At 35.4% G+C, this 21,028-nt stretch overlaps 1 protein-coding gene across 1 annotated transcript in view; it reads right to left on the bottom strand.

Annotated features, from left to right (window-relative positions):
• Positions 1-19,479, bottom strand: part of LOC120633289 — a 188,628-nt gene extending 169,149 nt beyond the window's left edge. Inside the window, exon 1 of the mRNA XM_039903469.1 lies at positions 19,323-19,479. The gene's annotated coding sequence lies outside the window, so the exon portion shown is untranslated. The remainder of the gene's footprint in view (positions 1-19,322) is intronic.
• Positions 19,480-21,028: the final 1,549 nt, after the last annotated feature.

Below are 21,028 nucleotides of genomic sequence, written 5' to 3'. Positions count from 1 at the left end.
CATTGCGTGATATAATAAAATCCTACGACATAACTGCAGCACATCTATCTAGCGAAAAATTAAAGATTCCACCATGCAATTAGAATAAAATTTAAATGTTTGTTCGCATAAAAGTCCTCAGCGTTTTATTGTTCACCATAAAGGAGTTTAATGAATTTTATCGTGAAAATGTTTGTAACATTTTATTTCAGAGCAGAGACATTTTTCATAAATAATTTTCTCTGCATTTTGTTAGGGAAAACTAATTAAAAATGAGTTGTTCTTATCTAAGCCAACTCTTGAATGAGCATTTTTCAGCATTTAAGGGTTATTTTAATTGTAACTAATATACCGTGTACACTTAGTCCGTAAGGGGAGGTTGTGGCTACGTAGTGATGGTGGTGACGGCGTACACGGCGCTCACAACTGCGCCTATCATTTGTGACCTATCCCTGTTCACTAATCCGTATTTCATCTATGTAGGGACAATATACTCTGAAGAGAACTAAACAACAAGTTAGGATAATATTTCATAAATTAAAAAAAACCCCCGAATTTAAATAGAGTGTACGTGATTCTACTAGTCAAGCCCTTTCTATTGTTACCCATATTAAGGGTAAAAATATGTTATCCGCCATTTTTGGCAACGGCCTTGATCTTGGATTGATTTTCATCGAACATAGAAAAAGAAATATCTCGACAAATTCAAACCAAAAAAACCAATTCTAAAATTTTGGGAAATACGATGCCACTGACAGATACACAAACACACACGCTCACAGACACGTCAAACTTATGTTTTTTTAAATATTAACAGCGAGCGAATCTCTGGCAATCGCGGTCTGGGCCCTTTAACAAATTAAGCTACGGCTCTCCCACCGCCGATGCTGAAATTAGTATTTACCTTTTAATATCAATCTTATAGCGACTGCAACGCCATCTAGTAGGAAACATTGCAGTTTCGATCGACTTTTTTAGAGGCCCATATTGAATTGAGACGTTTGAAACCAGAGTAGACACGTTGCTTTTTTATAATTTTATAGTTTCGAAGTTTTGTGCGTTTCAAGTAATTAAATATCACTAGCTTCAACTGGTGAATGATAACATCGTGAGGAAACCTGCATGCCTGAGAATTCTACATAATGTTCTCAAATGTGGAGTCCACCAATCCGCACTGGGCCAGCGTGGTGGACTACGGCCTTAACCCCTTCTCATTGTGCCCTGTAGTGGGCCGGTAATTATTTGATATGATGATAATTTTTTTTAGTGTTTTTGCCTACAGTTGGAGGAATTATCAATTTTATAAATATATAATGCATATAATTATTTTTTTTGCTTTATTAGTATCTGAACAAAAAACATAATACAGATTTTACATTACGAATCTACAAGAATGGAAACTGAATAACAATAACCGTACTCGTGTAAATCTAACACATGCACAGAACTCCTTAATGAAGCTTGCTGGTTAACAGCTAGTCAAATATAGCATGCGAAATTCGGCAGTTAAACAGTTTATCTGCTTTAATAGTGTCTGAATAAAATACCTGTTACACACATACTGACACTATCAGAGTTCCTTGTTTGTGACCTAAAAACATTACTCGAGTAAAGAATAAATCCCCTTATTAGGCTCGCGAACAAAAAATTAGGCTCGCGATTCAATTGATTGTTAATTTCGGGGGCCAGTCAAATTAAGGGATGTAGGTCTTTTGTAAGAACCAAAATCCATGGTCCTGGGCCGCTTGTTCAAAGATTCCAGCGGCTCCGAGCGAATCGTTTGATATCGCCAGTCCAAATCTTCGGCGGTTGACTAACGCTGCGTTTACCGGTGCGCGGTCGCCAATCCAGCACCATGGTATCCCAATGTCCATCGGTTCTCTGAGATATGCGCCGCGGCCATTGACCCTTCAGCTTCGCGACTCGTTAAGCTATTTCAGTAACTCTAGTTCTCATACGGATCTCCTGATTTTTTATTTTATCACGTAGAGATACTCCCAGCATAGCTCTCTACATCGCCCGCTGACTAACTCTGCGACTTCTTATGAGGCCCATAGTAACGACCACGCGCACATATTATAATATACTCGTATGTAACATAAACATTGGATTCCTAAACGAAGCGTGTACAATCGAAATGCATCACTCATTGAGTCGGTCGGCGGAGTTATGTTATTTATAGAAATTGGATGGGATGTCCGACCGAGCGATCTCCACTCGAACACACTCGATAGCTTCATTATTCCGCCAAATATTCGCCCGAATACAGTTTTATATTTTGCATATATATTATTTCGTACTATCTCTACCCGGAGCTTTGCGTGCGTAATTCGCGGATATCGTGTCCCTTATTTTTTTACTGTTATAGAATATGGTGGCGTCTTTAAAAGTTATTGCTTAGCGACATGTCAGTATCGGCATGATGGTAACTAGCTTCAGTTCAGCCTTCGACCCAAGAATCGAACCTGGAACTTCCCACTTAAAACCACAGCGTTCACCGTTATGCCAGACCGAATCATTATAAAAATGCGATCATTTGCGAAGATGTATTTATAACACAATTACGTGTGAATTGGGTTGAAACATTATTTATTGTGGATTACTCTTTGTGTTACGAGTAATTTTTATTTAGGCAAATTGTTTTCATGTAAAATAAAAACTCTATGCAAAAACTACATTAATTAATTAACACCAGCTGGAAACTTAATAGATTGTTTGGGCTCTATGGCCGGTGATAACATTATTTAGCCATATTATAACATGTAAGTATAATTGGTGTCATGTAAAAAGAACGATATTGGTCTAAGCTTATGAAATTTTGTAAACTATTTACATAATTTTACTTTTTTCATAATCAACCTCAGCCTATCAATGCTCTAATGATGTACACAGGCCTCCTCTCTGGCCGGCTAGAGGGAAAAAGAGCTAAGACCTTTTCGCTTCTCTAATGTGACGCTTATTTATCAACGCATACTGCTGATAATAACCGCGACCAACGGCTTGACGAGTTTACTAAGGTCTGCGTTGAGTTTTTTAACAGCCTCAAGAATATCTACAATTGGATTTATGACAAATTATATTTTTGGAATCATATGCATAAAGATGATAAGGCAAGGTAAGGTATTAGTTAAGGTTATTAGTTATATGAACATTGATTAAAAAAAGAGATGAGAGAACACCACCCTGTGGTACCCGTGGCTAAATGCAGGAAATTAATGTTCAACGCGGACACATTTTGTACGGTCATGCAAAATGGATTGAAACTAGCTAACCTTACGAGATTTTTTTTAATGGTTTGAGTACATCCAAGGGAATTCCAAAGCTAACAGTGTTGAAGACGGTAAAATAATATAAATGATGATATGCAGGCCGCATTATTTCTCATCTAACTTTATAATATGGACTATAAATTCCTTAGGTTTTTTCGCTCATTTTACTTGACACGAATTATACATATACATACAATATCTGCCAAACGAATATAGCTATGGTAAACATGGCGTTATATGTGAACCATTCCATAAAATCGTATGGTAATGACAATGCATTGGATATGAACTTGTTTTGCCACAGCTTGTTCACGTACTGATATAATATTATGCGCTTAATATGACTTGGTGGACTACGGCTTTAACCCCTTTTCATTGTGGGAGGAGCTCCGCGCTCTGTAGTTGTCAGGGCTTAATATGATAATGATGATAACGGTGTCAGGATGTTAGCTATCACATTGCAAATCCATCTATTGCGCTGGTCTAGTGACACAACCCAAGTTAGTACGCGGACAGATGACCGAATTAGTTTAAATTTAGCCACTAATCAGACCGATGATAGCGAAGATAAAAGGCAAGAAAAACTGTTTGTTTCGCAACAGAATGTCAATAAATATCGGTAAGGGACATAGGTCTAAATTTTGATGTACAGTTCGCAAACATTTATTTTATTTATGTTCAACTAAAACTTGTGACAGTAAAAAAGTCAACTGCAAATCAGAATAGGTACGGTGACAACTGTACCTATTCTGATTTGCAGTGAACACACGGCAGTAATCGAGTCAAACTGGCATCAATTAATCTCACCCTGTGGAAAGTCTGGTGAAAAGTTAGGTGGTCTAAGGTGGTACAGGACTAACCTGTTAGGGGTCATAATCATCGTCATCATATCAACCGATCGACGTCTACTGCTGGGCACAGTTCTTTTGTAGGAAGTTCCAAATTCCACGGTTTTGTGCTGTTAGCGGTATGGCTTTTACAAAAACTTTCCTTGCTCAAGATCAGCATATACATCAAAAACCATAATTGGATTAAAAAAAAACATGTCATAAATTGTCTGAATTGTTGGTATATTCATAAAATTTTCCTCTTGATATAATGATTTAGTCGCCCGCCCCTACTGACCCGTCTCAAAATTACTACCCTGTGTATGGCGTCAATAAATATTAACGTCACTATATTCGGCGGACATAATTTAATACGAGAATGATGTCGTAAAATGAGTAAATATTGCCTTCGTTATTGACAGATTTAATAAATGGGTGTTTTCAGGAAAAACTTACCCTTATGGGAACACTGTAATGACTTGTCTTTGCTTTGCAGTCTGTCTGTCACAACTTTTTCTCAGGAATATACGGAGGTATCAAATTGAAATTTATGTTTTATATCAAGTCTGCAATCCTTTGAGATCTGAGAAAAACTATACTGATAGGTACTTCTAAGTCAACGCATCCAAAGTTACGGTTGAAAGTTCTGCATATTTTGCCACTTGCCATGGATTTATTGGAAACCTATAAAGTTCGTTCTGTTGACATAGAATCCATTTTAACCTTCGATGCACGAGTCCTTCTGGCCCTTGGCTGGTACACAGCACTATAATATTTTAATTTCGTATTGTATAGGCCGATACCTATATCTATAATACCCAACTTATATAGGCACAGGTGTCCTTTCCCATAACGGATTTATGGATCTACCGTTGGTGACTCCAGCCAGAATATAACGCAAGTAAATATTTGATATTTATATATTATGATTGCTCTGTAGTAATTAATAAATTATTAATTACTTAGCAGAATCTGCTTATGACCGCTTCCGTTTAATTTTCTCGTTTCCCACAGGACTTAAACAGTGCTCTGGGATAATAAGTTTCATATAGTGAATTCATTCTACATAATATTTAGTAAGGTTCAAACAAAATACCTACAAAAGTGTCTGTTTAAATGTAATAATACATTCTGAATTCAATGGAAAAGACTGTGATATAACCGTTAATAAAATGTTGGTTAAAATGATGACAGAACAGTGTATAACCAGTGCATGAATAATTTTATATCCAAACAAATAGTTAGCTCATATAAAAATATTTATTGCTACGCATATTTTTTTAATATTGCCATGTCCACTACGCTCGAACTGGCCAGGTTTGGGGAGAAGGTTATGAAGAACTCTCAGGTATGTGTTATCAAGACATTTTCCTTCATGGTTAAAGCGAGTGATATTTAAAATTCCTTAAATTAAAAAAAACAATTAACTCCGTTTTGTGGGAGGTGCTAGGATTGAACTCGGTAACCCTAAACCGATGGTAATCACCGATATTAATTTTTTACTACAATGCAGTGCGATTCTAATGTAATAGTCTATATGGCTAAACTCAAAAAAAAGAGAAAAAAAACACAAAACTCATTACAATAAAATTAAGCGAAAGCTTTTGAAGTGGCTTTTAGTCTTATCTAAGCCAACTACACTACGTGCTCTTAAGGACTGACGCCCGCACTGTCACAATATGCAAAAATACAAACGTGAATAAAGGAAAAAATGAAGTAAAGTAAGATAAGAGGATCGCGTCGTTTATAACCGTAATATACATACCATCGCAAGTGGATAGGTTTGTTTCGTGCCTATTTGCAAATTTTTCACACAGCAACGCCGCATTGATATTTTTTTTTTCGGTTGGGAAATCTCAAAAGACAAACTTTGAATCTAGCAATAGGGCATTAATTAGAGTAAAGGAAATGAGACTAACAGTTTCCCTGATCGATTTAGATGATGGTGGTCAATCTCCAGAGAGATTTTCCAAATAAGCATTAGATATTAAAGTGCAAAAGTGTGTTCGCGAAAACAGATGCACTCTATTCTCTCACTCTCATAGTCTGATGGGACGACAGTCCGACACGACCGGAAACAAATAAAGCACAGGACCGATAGCTTAACGTGACTGACAGCTGAACGATACTAATTTCCGAACTCCGTGCTGATACCTACTCAGAATTTATACTTTTACTTTCTTCATCATCATCATCATCATATTAAGCCATTACCGGCCCACTACAGGGCACTCCTCCAAAAATAAAAAGGTTTTAAGGCTGTAGTCCACCACGCTAGCCTAGTGCGGATTGGTGGTCTTTACACACCTTTGAGAACATTATGGAGAACTCTCAGGTATGCAAGTGATATTTTATTGGATAAAGCGCACCTAACTTAGAAAAATTAGAGGTGTTTGGCTGGGGTTCGAACTCGCCCCCCGGAAGTGAAGTGAGTGAAGAAGAAGTCCTACCCAATGGGCTATCACCGCTTCTTTCTTACACGTTTATAATACCTATATCAAAATTCATTAAATTTGTAGCAGCTATACCATCGTCTTCTACAAAGTTTTCAAACTTCGCTTTAGTTAGTTAGGTTAGATGTTGATAGCTCGTATCGACAATGTTATTAAGATAATCAACACGACAAATGTATGTAATTATGACGGGTACAGATCAAAATGTTAAGTAGACATTATCAATAGAACTGCACCGTTGGGAAAAATAACCTAGGCGTAAACAGTTATACGCGAGTCGAACCTAGCAACCTGTAATCTGCAGTCGAATATGATAAACACAAGACGAACAAGGCAGTTGAAGGAATGAGTAAGGAAACATTGACAAAAGAGGAAACTTAACGATTGTTGCATGACAAAAATCGAAATGAGCATCTACACAATTTACATATGCAGCCAAATTACAGAACAATTACTTGCATTGAAATATAACGGTCAATTTGTTAAACGTTCAGGGTAATTTATTATAAGACAGTCGCGAACCTCAGTTTATCATTGAAGCCAGTTAGAAATATAACCCTGACTATCCTTTACGTTGTGTAGCTCGCTGATTGGATAAATCAGAGCTTAATTGACGTAATTTATAATTCAATTTGATCGGGATCCTTCTCGCCTTGATTTATCATTATCTCAGTCGTCACTAATTTTATAAGGCTTAAGTTTTGGCCCTCAGAGTGGTGCAAACCAGATTTTTATGTATTTGATGAAAAAAAATAACATTAAAAACGTACTTAGCTTGCATCCAATGCATAGATATAAGATACGTTTTATTCAGAATTTGATGGAGTAAATTTACTAGATCGAAGCTGAAATATCACAAGGACCTCGTTCTTATTAATCAGGGAAAGACCATAGAGAGACAGAGAGGGGTTAAGTGAGAAGAGAAGGGAGAAGCATACGGTATATATATAAAAAATGAATGTGTGTATATTATATACAAAGTATCCATATAGTACATGGACAGCGTTCATTAACGATGACTTTCATGATTTTTGTTTAGCCAAAAAGTTCTCAACGTGCCTAAAGAAGTTTGCACTTGTAATTCAAATAAAATTTGCACCAAGACTGATAATCCGTACATAACAAAAGAATGAATGAAACTATTTCCACTTAATTTAAAGAAAAACGATACAAACGCAGATTACTTTGTTGGCAACAGCTAGTTTTTAAACCTCTAAAAAACAAGGGGTGTTATAGTTTTGATGTGTTTGTGTGTGTGTCAGGTGAATTATACTGGAGTGTTTTTAGCTACATTTGATGTTTGGTGAAAATCAATATGGCCGCCGCCACAAAATGGTGAATTACATTTTTTTCACTACTCCTTCAATATGCGGACTAGTAGAATAAAATATAATAATAATAATGTAAACTATATTGGAACGACGCGTCGGGGGTTTTTTAATTTATTTTTTATATATGATACATCTTTCAGGACGCCTACAAGCGTGAACGTGTCGTACGTTTAGTTTAAGATTGCATAATATGTATATGAAAGTGTCCTTACTTTACTAATTGCAACTATTCAGTTTCGAGTGTTGATATCAAACGTGGAATGTCGAGGAGTTGAAAGCATGTGATAGCCAACTATGCCTTTGACACTTGGATGCGTTTATGTGTGACCAAAACCACTCAGCTAAATACGAATCAATGCTGTCAATAGAATTTCGCCCCATAACTTTCCAACCCTATCCCTTTCCATTTCTTACTATATTATATAAATGCAAAAGTAATTTTGTGTGTTTGTCTACTCATTTAGTTATACGGTAGGTACTCATAACTGTAGTATAAAGGACTACCTAATCTTGGGACTATTGCTCTAACCAGGTCTAATAAGTTTAAACGACAACGTGAGATGGTGATAACAAAAAAGAACATCAGGGCGCATTTGGCTCGTAGTTCGTTTAAGTTTACGATTATGGTTATCGCCATCATCTCACTACCATGTACACATTTCGCATGTACCTAACTAATGTATGCATCAAGATGAATAAAAATATTTTTGACTTTGACTTTAACATCACATCTTGGCACATTCCTACTCGTTCTTAAAAAGAGGAAATTAGAGCATCAACCCACCACGCTTTTTTCAATGCGTGTTGGCATGCTGGCGGACTTCAACGATTATTATCAGATGTTAACCACTAGATTTTGTTAATAGTAGAAAGCTAAGCAGTGTTCCGGTCTGAAAAGCGTTACCGTTGTCATTACAGGCATATAAAAGTTAGGTTGATGGACACAGCTGCAAACGCTGTGAAGTTTCGAATTATAAGCGATGGTTTTCAACTTAGATAACATTAGGTGTTCTTGGTACGTCAATTAATACGATAAAAATAAACCCGACATTCATTCACTAATTAAATCCGACACTACACATATAACTACATATTAAATGCCTATAATAAAGGCATACAGACGTCCGACGAAGCCGTAGACGAAGTCAATCAAGCGCGAAGATGTAGTAGACTAATTTAACTGGCCTTAGTAGACTAGTTTAGCTTGCCTTAGTAGACTCATTTTTTTTGTAACTATTGTTGTGTTACGGAAACAATTTTTTCATTCATTTCTATTAAAAAGTATATTTTTGAAATATAAAAAAACAAGTGTGATATAACAAATATGAAAAACAAATAAAAAAAGAGATTTTCTTTTTGTAAGTGTTTGTTTTATTATTTTCTTACCAATTTAAAATAAACTAAAACGTTACGGAAATATTGTTTACATTATAAGATAGGTAAGAAAAAATTGTTTTTATTGAAGGCCCTAAATATATACCTCTATGCAGTGCGACGTTGTCTATACGATGTCACAATTCACCACGATGTCAAAGGCATTTCACTACTGTATCTCTTCTTTATACTGTGGTACAGGTAAGGTCAAAAGTTCATCAAGAAAGTAAAAGAGTAAAAAAAATGCCCTTTGTGGTATTTCTGAAAAATAGCCCCAATTTAAATAAAATTGCTTTCGTATTGCAAAGTGACTCAAAGGGACAATAAAAGAATCGTTTTGGTTGGAATCCCTCAAAGTAAATCGCTGATAAGACACGCAATGGAGGTTCGTTCGGAATTTTGATTATGAAAATCGGTATAAAAGGAAATGTATGCCCTTCTATTTATTATTTAAAAAATGTTTTTTTTCTGATATTTATAACATGAGCTATTTGCAACCACTCAAATCTATAAAGTACATTAGCTAGGGAAGGTTGATCCAAGTTGGTAACGAGATAGACATACTACTTTGGTTATTTTTTATAGTAAATATTAAAGAACCAAGCAAATGGCCCATCTGATGGTAAGTGCAAGGAACATGTCTTATAAAGTGCCACCAGGTGTCAATCAACCTGAGGCGTAGAATAGAATAGAAAAGAAAAACTTTATTACAAAAAAACACAATAGGAAAAACACAAGGAAAACAGTAAAAGTACTTAGTGCTAGGTAGGGTGCGAAGGCAGTGATAGCCTTCGTGGCAGTGATAGAAAGTGATTCTTTAAAGGCAAACTGAGCGTGCGAAGCCGATAAAAAGGTGAAAAGTGGATGGTATATGTAAGTTTATTTTATTTCTTACTTTCAAATAAAATAAACAATATATTAATAACTACAAAAATACAGTTAAAAACTTATATACACTAGAATAGATTTATTATATACTAGCTGGACTCTGCCCTGCTTCGCTGTGGCACATTGTGGTTGCGTATTATACATCGTGCTAACATTCAGCTCGATCGGCAGAACTTTTGAGTTTTTCAAGCGTACACAAACCAACCTACCAATATCTATATATATATATATATATATATATATACTAGCCGTTTCCCGCCCGCTTCGCTAGGCGAATTGAAAAAGGAAATAAATTACATTTTATGTTTCATTTTTATTTATTTTTTTCATATTTTTATTATTCTCCTTTTTTTTTATTTTTGTATGAACATAAGTAGGCCCCGCGGATAGAACTGTAAGCATCGATATTGTTTAGACTTACTCAAATTCCAAATTCCATCGATTTAGCCTGTATCTTTCATCCAGGTGATTTTTCTCACTAATATTCATTGTAACTTTCAATGTGCAATCATTATAACATTTCCGTGCCTTTCTTCCAAAAATTAATAATAATTGGAATGAAGAAAAAAATTTGAAATGAGCATTGAAAGTTTAAGTTAAATTATTTATATATAGGCCTAGTGCGGATTGGTAGACTAATTACATAGATATGTAATAATTCAAGCGTTCTTTGAACAGGTCTATGCACCTGTTCTCGTTAACACCTGTTAAGCCTGTAATCTGATCGGCATCCACGCCCTTTAGACCGGAAGGCCTACGCCTATTCTACGTTTGTAGAAAAAACTACATTAACAATAGAAAAAAGGTTTTACAATTGAATCAATAAAATCACCGGAATGAACCCGCAGACTTTGACAATTGAAAGTGTACACTGTCAAACTTTTTTTTTGAAAACTAACATGTCAACATGGCTAACTTCATGGTGTCAGTTTTGGTGTTGATGGTGTGCACGCGCATCGTAAAAATTTACTCTCATCGTTTTTCCCTAACGCGCCAAAAGCAGTAAAATTTCAAAAAATGCATTTCTAAAATAACCTCTCGAAACTCAACGCAGATTCGTGTGTACTAGCGCAAAAAAACTTCTGAAACATACAGAATTACCACAGACTATTTGCGTTGGATGTAATTTATAAGAACGCCGCAAACCTCGGTTAATCCTTGAAGCCAATCAGAAAGCCAACCCTTCCCATTCTTGACGTAGCGTCAAATTCACTGATTAGATAATGTGAGGACGCAGAAATGGGTTTGGAATACACAATTGCTGTTAAATTTTATTTTAAAGCTAATTTGTTTGATACTAGACTTTTGGGTGTTCAAAGATGCAAAAAATGTTTAGAGTGGATTAAATTTAGGAAAAGTTTTTTTCGGTTAGGAATTTTTATTTTATGGTTTCGGTCCGTGACTGCGTGCAATTTAGAACTGAGTCCATAAAGACTTAATAAATGAGAGAGTAAAAATAATGCAACAAAATGCTCCATATGTGGTACATGTTAAACGTATAAATACTAACTTTAATAACTCTAAAAAAATTTATAAACTAATAAATGAAATGATGGGTCGTGTATCCTTATCTATTGATGATTCCATTTTAAAAGCCTTTGAATCACAGAGGTTATCCAGTAACGCCATTGCTAATGGTTTTGCAAACGAATTCGACAAGGCTGTTAAATCGATAATTCCGACCTGCAATTCGAAGCTATTGGACCCTTGTTTGTATACCAAGTCAGTGAACTCCTCCATTTTATTTCAGAAAGCGACATGCACTAAAATTTCTAAGATTATTCAAAACTTAAATTCAAGTAAAGCGCCAGGAGCGGACAGCATTAAGGTTAGCCACATAAAGACGGCTAGGGATAAAATTTCTTTAGCTATAGCAAATCTAATTAACAGCAGTGTCAAAAGCGGTTTCTACCCTGAAAATTTAAAAAAAGGATGTGTTCGACCAGTTTTTAAAAAAGGGAAACGCAATGATTTTTCAAACTACCGACCAATCACGCTTTTATCGTCGGTAGACAAAATTGTGGAAAAATTTGTCTGCGAACAAATTCATACATTTTATAAGAAGAACGAAGTAATTTACCGCAACCAATATGGATTTCAGCAGGGAAAGGGATCAATAGATCTTCTCTCAATATTTTCTGACGAAGTTAATGAACAGCTTAACCAAAAAAAACATGTACTTGCACTGTTTATAGACTTCTCGCGCGCTTTCGACACTTTGAACCATAATCTTCTTCAAAGTAAACTAGAAACATGTGGTGTCCGCGGTCCTTTGCTCGCTTGGTGCGCAAACTACCTTCGCAAACGCACATTTAGTGTACGGATTGATAACGCCTACAGCGACACTCATGTGGTTAGTGAAGGCACGGCTCAGGGTTCCGTCCTCGGCCCGTTGCACTTCTTGACGTATGTGAATGACATGAGCAACTGTATAAAGCATTGTTCATGTTACCAATTCGCGGACGATACTTGCATCATCTTTGCTGGTCGGGACCCTGACAAGATCTGTGAAGCATTGCAGATGGATTTTAACACCCTGACCATGTGGTGTCACGATGCGGGCTTAGTTCTTAATGTGAAAAAAACCAAACTGATTCATATTAGATCACCATATCTAAAATTCACTCCCTTTAAAAATATTATAGCTCACGATCATGCTTGTCTACACAGTGTAAATTATAATTCATGTAAGTGCCCTTCGATTGAGCTAGTCGACCGATATACCTATCTTGGTCTTACTATTGACTGCAAATTCAACTGGAGTTTCCACATAGACTACGTATGTAATAAACTGAGACAATTTCTCGCAAATATAACTATTTTAAATCGACGGATTCCATTTAAAATCAAATTAATGCTATATAACTCGTTCGCTCTTACTTACGTACAATATGGTCTCAGTAGCTACGGTCGTACTTATAAAACTTATCTCAATAACATATATAGCTTACAGTTAAGAATATTAAAAGCTATTGTCTCACATTCCATTAAATCTAAATACGACGGTAATGATCTAGGGCTTTTTAATCATTGTAAAACATTACCTGTTCAGGAACAGTTTAAATATACTTTATTGAAAAATGAGTTCTTTAATAAAAAGATACTCCGGAAAAATGAACATCCTGTACATACGCGGACGATGACTGCCAACCGCATGCTCATTACGCGCGCTAACAATACATACGGTGAGCGTACGACCGCCTTTTTGGTTCCGCGATTCATGAACGAACTACCTTCAACGTTGATCCAAAATGTAAATATTAAAAACATTAAGCGTAAACTCAAAGAATACTTTTTAGCGAAGTTAGTTGGCTGACTCTTTTGTATCTCGTATAGTTTATATTATTTTGGTACTTACTACTATTAGAAATTAAAATTGACAGTCTTACTTGGTTCCTATCGTTTTACAATGTAGCAGTATGTTTTTCCCACAGCTGGTTTTATTCTTTTAATTGACACCTTAGGTAATCGTTGCAGATAGGCACCGAGGACAAACCTCTGCGGTTTTTTCGGTGTTTTTATACTAACCATTTTATTGTAATTGCTTTATTTGATAAATAAATAAAAAAAAAAAAAAAAAACATAGATGTACTATCGCTCATCTACATGGAACATTTAAGAAATTCGCGCTAGAACTTTTAAATCTTCCGATATAGATAGATAAAAGCTATTTGGTAAACCAGGTCTTACGGAAATGAACAAATCTTAAACGCTTCTAAAGGTTTGACCTTGTCCTTAGCGACATTATAGTCTAATTAAAAACTTATACATGTGGTCCTATGGTGTAATGGCAGATCAGAAAAAGCTGCCAACCCTTTTCTTCTCGTAGTAGGTGTCGTACGACTAAGGGAACTAGTCAGCAGCGGATGCTGTGCTTCTTCTTCCATCTACTGCGATAGACCTTTAGTCTAGCAGTGTACTATTACAGGATAATAACTAAAATGTAGCTAGTTTACTGCCAGCAGTTATATTGCCATGTACACTTATTATATCTTGACTTTTAATATATTCTCATTTATGTTGGATACTTTACCTTCACCCAATCAACCGTAAACTGTTTAATTTTTAGCTGACTTCAAAAAGGAGGAGGTTCTCAATTCGTCGGAATCTTTATGTATGTTACCCGATTACTCAAGCACGACTGAACCGATTTGAATTATTTTTTTTGTTTTAATGGGCATACTTTCCAGGTAGTTCCATTTAAATTGTATCGAAATCGGTCGAGCTGTTATTAAAAAATCAACAATAATTTTGCCTATAAAGTTCATTATGTGGCGTGCGCTGAGAAAACTACTGATGGTACATAAAAAAAAATTCCGTTCGTGTTCTAAAATTTAATTAGATTTTTTTGCTTTTTAGTTCCTATGTTGAAGCCGGTTTTTTTTTATTTTATAAATAATTAACTTAATTCCGGTACGGTGCCGCTTTACCTTCTTTACTTTTAAATAACTTGGACAGTTATAGAACTTATTGCTAAAATTTATTTTAAATAAACTGATCAGTGTGTACACTATTTGCCATTCAAAAGAACTAAAAGTCCGAGGAATTAACATACGTGTGTGCTTTATTTATCACAAGAAGGCGCCAAAATTTTTGACAGCGTAAAAGAAATTTGTGTAAGTAATAGAAAAATCTTTCCAAGAAAATTTTAGTTCATTGATCCTACAAAACTACCTACTATTGTATTTGTATTGATAATAATGTTGTATTTTTAAATTGTGAAATTCCCAAAAGAAATCAATTCGGTAGTTTCACGTTGTGCCGATGTCAAACGAACAAAATATAAAAAACATCGAAAAATTTTGTGGATTCAGAAGCTTTGCAGTAAAAAATAAACGAAATATGGCACGTTTGGATCTCTCGCCAGTTTTGGTTTTTAATTTGAGATCAAATATGAATGACTAACTAGCGTACTAAAATAGTTAACCTCCTATTTTCAAAGATAATTTTATTCCTACTACTACAAACACAAATTAAAAAAGTTTTTTTTCTAAAATAGGTATCCATATTAGATACTTTGCGTGAGTCTATGTTATACAATGAACATTAGGCAAACCTTGCTATAATCCGAGAAAATCATGAAAATCAGCATGCTGTAATTTATAATAATCAATATTGAAGCCAAAACTTTGACTGACTGTCTGTCTGTCTGTCTGTATCATTACCGATTATCACACTAAACTTTGCAGTAGTTCATACTACGAGGTAGGATACTTTTTATCCCGAAATTCAGCCCAGTGCCTTTGGGAGAGGAAAGTGTTTGACGATTTTACACCATAACTCTGCCAAATATTAACCGATTTAATAATCCTTTTACTGCTGGATTGGTATAGATCAGTTTAATTTTGTTCAAATTTCGTTTAGATCTGGTGAAAATCACTGGAGATAGACGACCGAACTCCTCAGCGGACAGCAGCAAACCTCCTATTAACGATTCTGCATACATAAAGTGTTGCCACATTTATAACGACTTCTAGGACTACATAGAAAATGTTAGAAATTTTCTTGGTTAACCTTTAGCATACGAATCAACTAACAATGTAATTTGGATTATTTCTTTAACGATTGCTATTCTTTGTTAGTGATAGGATCTGAGACTGATGGATACCAAATTATCTTTCAATACACAACGAGTATTGAATAATATGTGGTTCTGTTATTATTTGCAGTCATTTGTTATAGGGTATTCAAAGTATAAAATAAGGTAAAACGGGAGTAAATCCTCGGGACAGGCATTTGCGATTGGCAATATTTACGTGGTTGAAGGTTTCAAACAGTTCGTGATTAGAGCTTCAAGAATAAGAACAGATATATTATTCACCTATATATATCTCACTAGTTTTTTAATATGTTGAAATACTATCTGTACAATCTATACTTAGGTTTGTATATTTGACACTTTGGTTTTGTTTGACGTTTGGTAGTTATTTGATGAACTGTATCTGAGCAAAGCCGCGGGGCACATCTAGTTAGAAATAAAATTAGCAACACTTCCTGAGGGTACTTTGAAAGATCTGAAGAAGTAGTACTCAAACAACTTTAGATAGGTTAGGAAGGTAGTTATATTAAAAATATACATATTGCAGAAATCTCGACTAAAATTATAAATGAAGAGTAGGGGCCATGGATCATTTAGCAATAATGAAAGCGAAAACATAAATGGACGAGGAATGACATTTCGAGTTAATGTAGTGTACTGATAGAGTTCACTCAGTGAATAATAGAACAAAGGAACTGTGTTTGCTCACATAAAAATACAAAGACAAAGAATTAGTGACTCAAAGAAAACTAACGGGAATGATTCCTACTTAGATACAACAGCATTAAAAGCTCAAACTTAAGTAATCTTAAGGCTTGATCAGTCACAACATCTTGTACGTAAGTACTTCTACCTACAATACTTTTTCTTTCATTGAATACGTCATTATAAGGCTAAATTCATAGATCAGTGGAAGTAAGGGAGTTAATGGATTTTTTAACCAAAAAATATACAGACTGTTTGTAATTAATGGAACTATTTCAAATCATTTAAGTAAAAAAACATTAAAGTCGACGTCAAATAAAATAAATAATTTATTTTGCGGTGAAATAGACCTTTGACTTTGGGATTTATTCGGAAAACAACGGGGCCTGGGAATATACTATTTATGGAAAAACATGCCCGGATTATAATGCAAAAACTGGTTTTAATTTAATTAATAATGCAGCAATATTGGGATGTTAGAATACTCAAATTAATTTTAAAATTTTAAACTAATGATTTAGAAATTTCCACCATCAGAAATTTCCGCTTTTGCGCGTTACATGTCGGCTAATTTTATTATACCTTGAGTACTTTTACGTGTATACTGATCAACGTAGCTGCAGTAAAAGTTGTTAACAAAATTACAGATACCAAGGAATATTTCCTATTTGCTAAGAAGAATATCCAGCACGATTCGAGTACTTGATATTCTTCAAGGTTTCGGAAAACTTATTCCAGGCAGAGTTCGTTATTCCATACTCATATCAATACAAGTATCATTGTATCTCTTTTGATTTGGCATTTTATAATGTTAAAAGGATGAAATTTGATTAAGATACTTATATTTTTTGAATAATAGGCGACCAACTCATCATCAGACTTTCGAAACAGTCCTTGTAACACAAATCGAAGGAGCCTAAACTCGATGGGATTGCGTCTTTTTATTTATTACAAAGTTCACGTTCGTTGCCACCTTTGACCGAGGCAGGATCAGCTGCATGTTATAATATTATTGCACTGGCGTCCGATATACATATGCATGCAAAATTACAGCTCAATCGGAAACCGGGAAGTGGGTCAAATTTAACACGGACAGTTGAAACTAAATAAAAGAGCCTTCATTAGTTTTATTTCGAGCTGCATGAGTACGGTGTGAGATTTCCAGTTCGTTCCATTATGAGTATCGTTAAGAAAGATAAACGTCCAATTATACAAAAGTAACAGAAATTCTAGCAGGGATTTTATTGGTATTTATTTTCAAACACAAATTTGTGAGCTCGCAACCATTAAAGTACAGTGGAATGACGTGATCATGCAACACAAACTTCGAGAAAGGCGTGTGATGGCAGGAAGCATGGCCGGTGCCGAGGGGAAGCAATTTCCGTACCGCATCAATAACCCAACGGATTTATGTGGCTCTGTTTACCGAGACCTTTCGTGTTTGATTACTGATAAGATTTGTATTGGACTCGACCTTTTTTATTTGTGGGCGTTTCAATTTTGAGTTGACTCCAACTTTTAATGAAGAGACCTTGTTGTTTCGTTTTTCTTTTGAAGTGCCAACTATTGGTATATCTTTCTGGGTGAAACTATTTTTTAATGTTTGATTATAATATGAATGATAATATTGTTAATTGTTGTCTATATTTGGTTCACATCACCAATCCTTATAACATTTGGCACAAATATAGCTTGCATCCTGGAAATGGACAAAGGATGCTTTTTATCCCGGGGGCCGCTTAAAATATAGTCTTTGTAACGGCTCCTTAGCTAAACTGATTATGGCAGGGACATAGAGTACTTTTTATCCCCGAAAGAGGAACGATTCACGCGAGATTTAAAAAAACTGAACAAACACACAACAAGCATTTTGCGGATATTTTAATATAATTCCTGTAACCTCGAAGCGCTTTGCCAGAAGCATTTTTTAAATTACAACGAAAGTTCATTGATTTTTGGTTTTTATTGTAAATGTCTTGTTTTTGCAATCAGTTCTTTTGTAGAATGATGCTATTATATTATAGCTTTGTATTTAAGGGTTCCTCAATGGATATTTGCTATTGTTTAATTTATTATCAAATGTAATAAGTATGTATTAACAATTACCTATCTACTACATCGCCGTCGTATTTCATACGGGCGTCTACTACATGAGTATAGTTTTACTACGTGTGATAAATGGGTAAACTCTAGACAAATGAATATTAGAAATTAGCCTAGAGTTTTAGATTAGAAGAAATATATAATTTATATAATAGGAAGAATAATTTGTACTGAGACGTTATAATCTTGATAGATGCATGATTTATGGGTGTCATCTTATCACAATTTAGTAAATATTGTCTATACTAGAGATATTTTATGAAGAATCTTGATAGTTATTATTAGCACATCTTTAACCCATGAAGGTTAAGCCCAGGGTTAGCCCCTTAATTTTTAATAATGAAATGTACACGCATCCTCTGAATATTATAAATTTCCTTTTCCTTGGTGATAATAGAAAAGGAACATGACAAACGATAAAAAAGTTCGATACTACTTTAGCTGCCGTAAATTAAAAGATTGGATCTGGCAATAGATCGGCAATGTGTGCAATCATTATAGAACTTTTGTAAGATGTTTTATCGCGCTTCAAGCGGATGAGGATTGTTGATTGTGTAAAAAACCACAAGGTGTTAAATCCTTGACACGATTCAGTAATGTTTTCCAACTCTCCTGGAATATTAATGGCCTGAGCTCGCGAGCAAAAGAAGGTACCCACTTAAATGTACATACATACGGAGCTATTTATAAATGAAGACCTTAACGTCCATAGTATCGACACTGAAACAATCCGTCTTAAGAATCATACAATAGCCAAAATACCGAACGTTTCAAGGTTGGTCGACATTCTATAAAATGGCCGTAACGTCGGTTGATTAAGACGCGTCAAAGTTATCTGAAAAATGGATACTCACGGGTGACACTTTTGGGCGGCTGGCGTTCGGGCGAAGTAACACTGGCTGTAAGAGCACAATTCACTGTCAGTGGGTCAATGGTTAGGAGTGCGGTGTAGGAATTAGTGGCGTGTAAATTTAGAGCAGCTTCGCGTTAGGAGCGACACGTCGTCGCTCTGTGAACTGTCGACGGTGACTAGGGCGTCCCGCCGGCGCCTTGCTCCCGCCCGCCCCTCGCCTTATCACGAATAAAATTCATTTAATGGATAATCGGCACAGCGATGAGAGATTCATTGAAATTATCACGGGATTATTATGAATTGTAACGCCCGACACTGCGTGTAAGCTTTGCGGGGGCATATTGAAAGCACAGCTTAAAATGTTTTCAGCGCATACTTCGTTACTTTGTGTACTTTGATAAAAAGCTAATATTATATTGATCGTTTATTAAGGTTATTATCATCCGCAGCCTTTTAACTACCTACTGATGGGCACAGGCCTCGTCCCTCATAGAAGAGTCGGTTTTAGAGCATTTACCGTCCAATGGAGGTTGGTGGGCTATTAACATTATAATATTCTTTATTATCATAAATAACGTAACACACCAAAAGTTGTCTCACTGGCAAAGTTTTTATGGGGAATCGGAAAAAGGAACTGTGCGCTGAAAAATGCATTGGAAGCTGTTTATTACATTTAATTGCTACAGGCTATGTGCCTGGGCCCATAACCTATTATGATTCGAATTGAAAGACTTAGATGTTTTGATTTTTATCTTAGTTCGGTAATATAAACACACACACACACACACACACACACACATACACACACACTGATATCTATAAAACGTTCAAAATATGAAACCTAGTACAAATATGATTACCAGCGTTACTTGCGAATTCATATCTTTATTTTTTTACTTTTTCGTTTTAAACAAGCCATATTTATAAGGAGAGCCCAGTCGCCTATAACACAGGTTTATACCTAGCTTAGGGACAGTTGATTTCTGCATATCCGTGTAAATTATAACATTAATATAAGTTATACCCTTTGTGCAGATGTAATGTAAATTGTACCTATGTTTTATTGAACAATAAACAAAAATATTATATTTTTATAAATATTAATTACTTTTATTTTTAACCATCAAAAACTTAATCACGTAACACTGTTAACCCCGTTAACCCATTGACATTGGTTTTAATTTTTAATAGACAACTTTATAAAAGCAAGGGTCTGGCACCTAGCTACCATAGATCATACACCTATGTAAAGTGAGCATTGACTCTCAACACAAAGCACCTTACACTCGCAAGGGTCTCATTCTAGATACTGGCATAATCGACTAGGGTGAGGTAGTAGGGGCTTAATTTATGAGGTATAGCGTTTTTCCGATCAAGAAATTTACAGTAACTACCAGCCCTGAGTTAAGAAAGTGGTTCTCCGTACCATCAGGCCACTACTTTTTTTTTTATTATACAGAGAAAATGCCTGACGCATACCACTCCGTTGGAGGAAACGGAGTAGTTATGTGGGACTTGCACCCACTAAAAACTCTGTGTGACCCTCGATAGACCTATAAGTAAGAGCACGGGGTTCACTTGCGTATTCACCGCACTCTCGCCAAGGTTTTCACCCCCCCAGTGCATGGCGGGTTCTATCATCAGGCCACTACTGGTGAATATCACTAGAAAGAGATAGTAATCACCATACCCATTCTTCTTCTTCTT

This window comes from Pararge aegeria, chromosome 21 (assembly GCF_905163445.1).
Source record: "Pararge aegeria chromosome 21, ilParAegt1.1, whole genome shotgun sequence".
Lineage (NCBI taxonomy): Eukaryota > Metazoa > Arthropoda > Insecta > Lepidoptera > Nymphalidae > Pararge > Pararge aegeria.
Note: the sequence above shows the minus strand (reverse complement) of the source record. Positions and strands in the feature narration are given on the sequence as shown.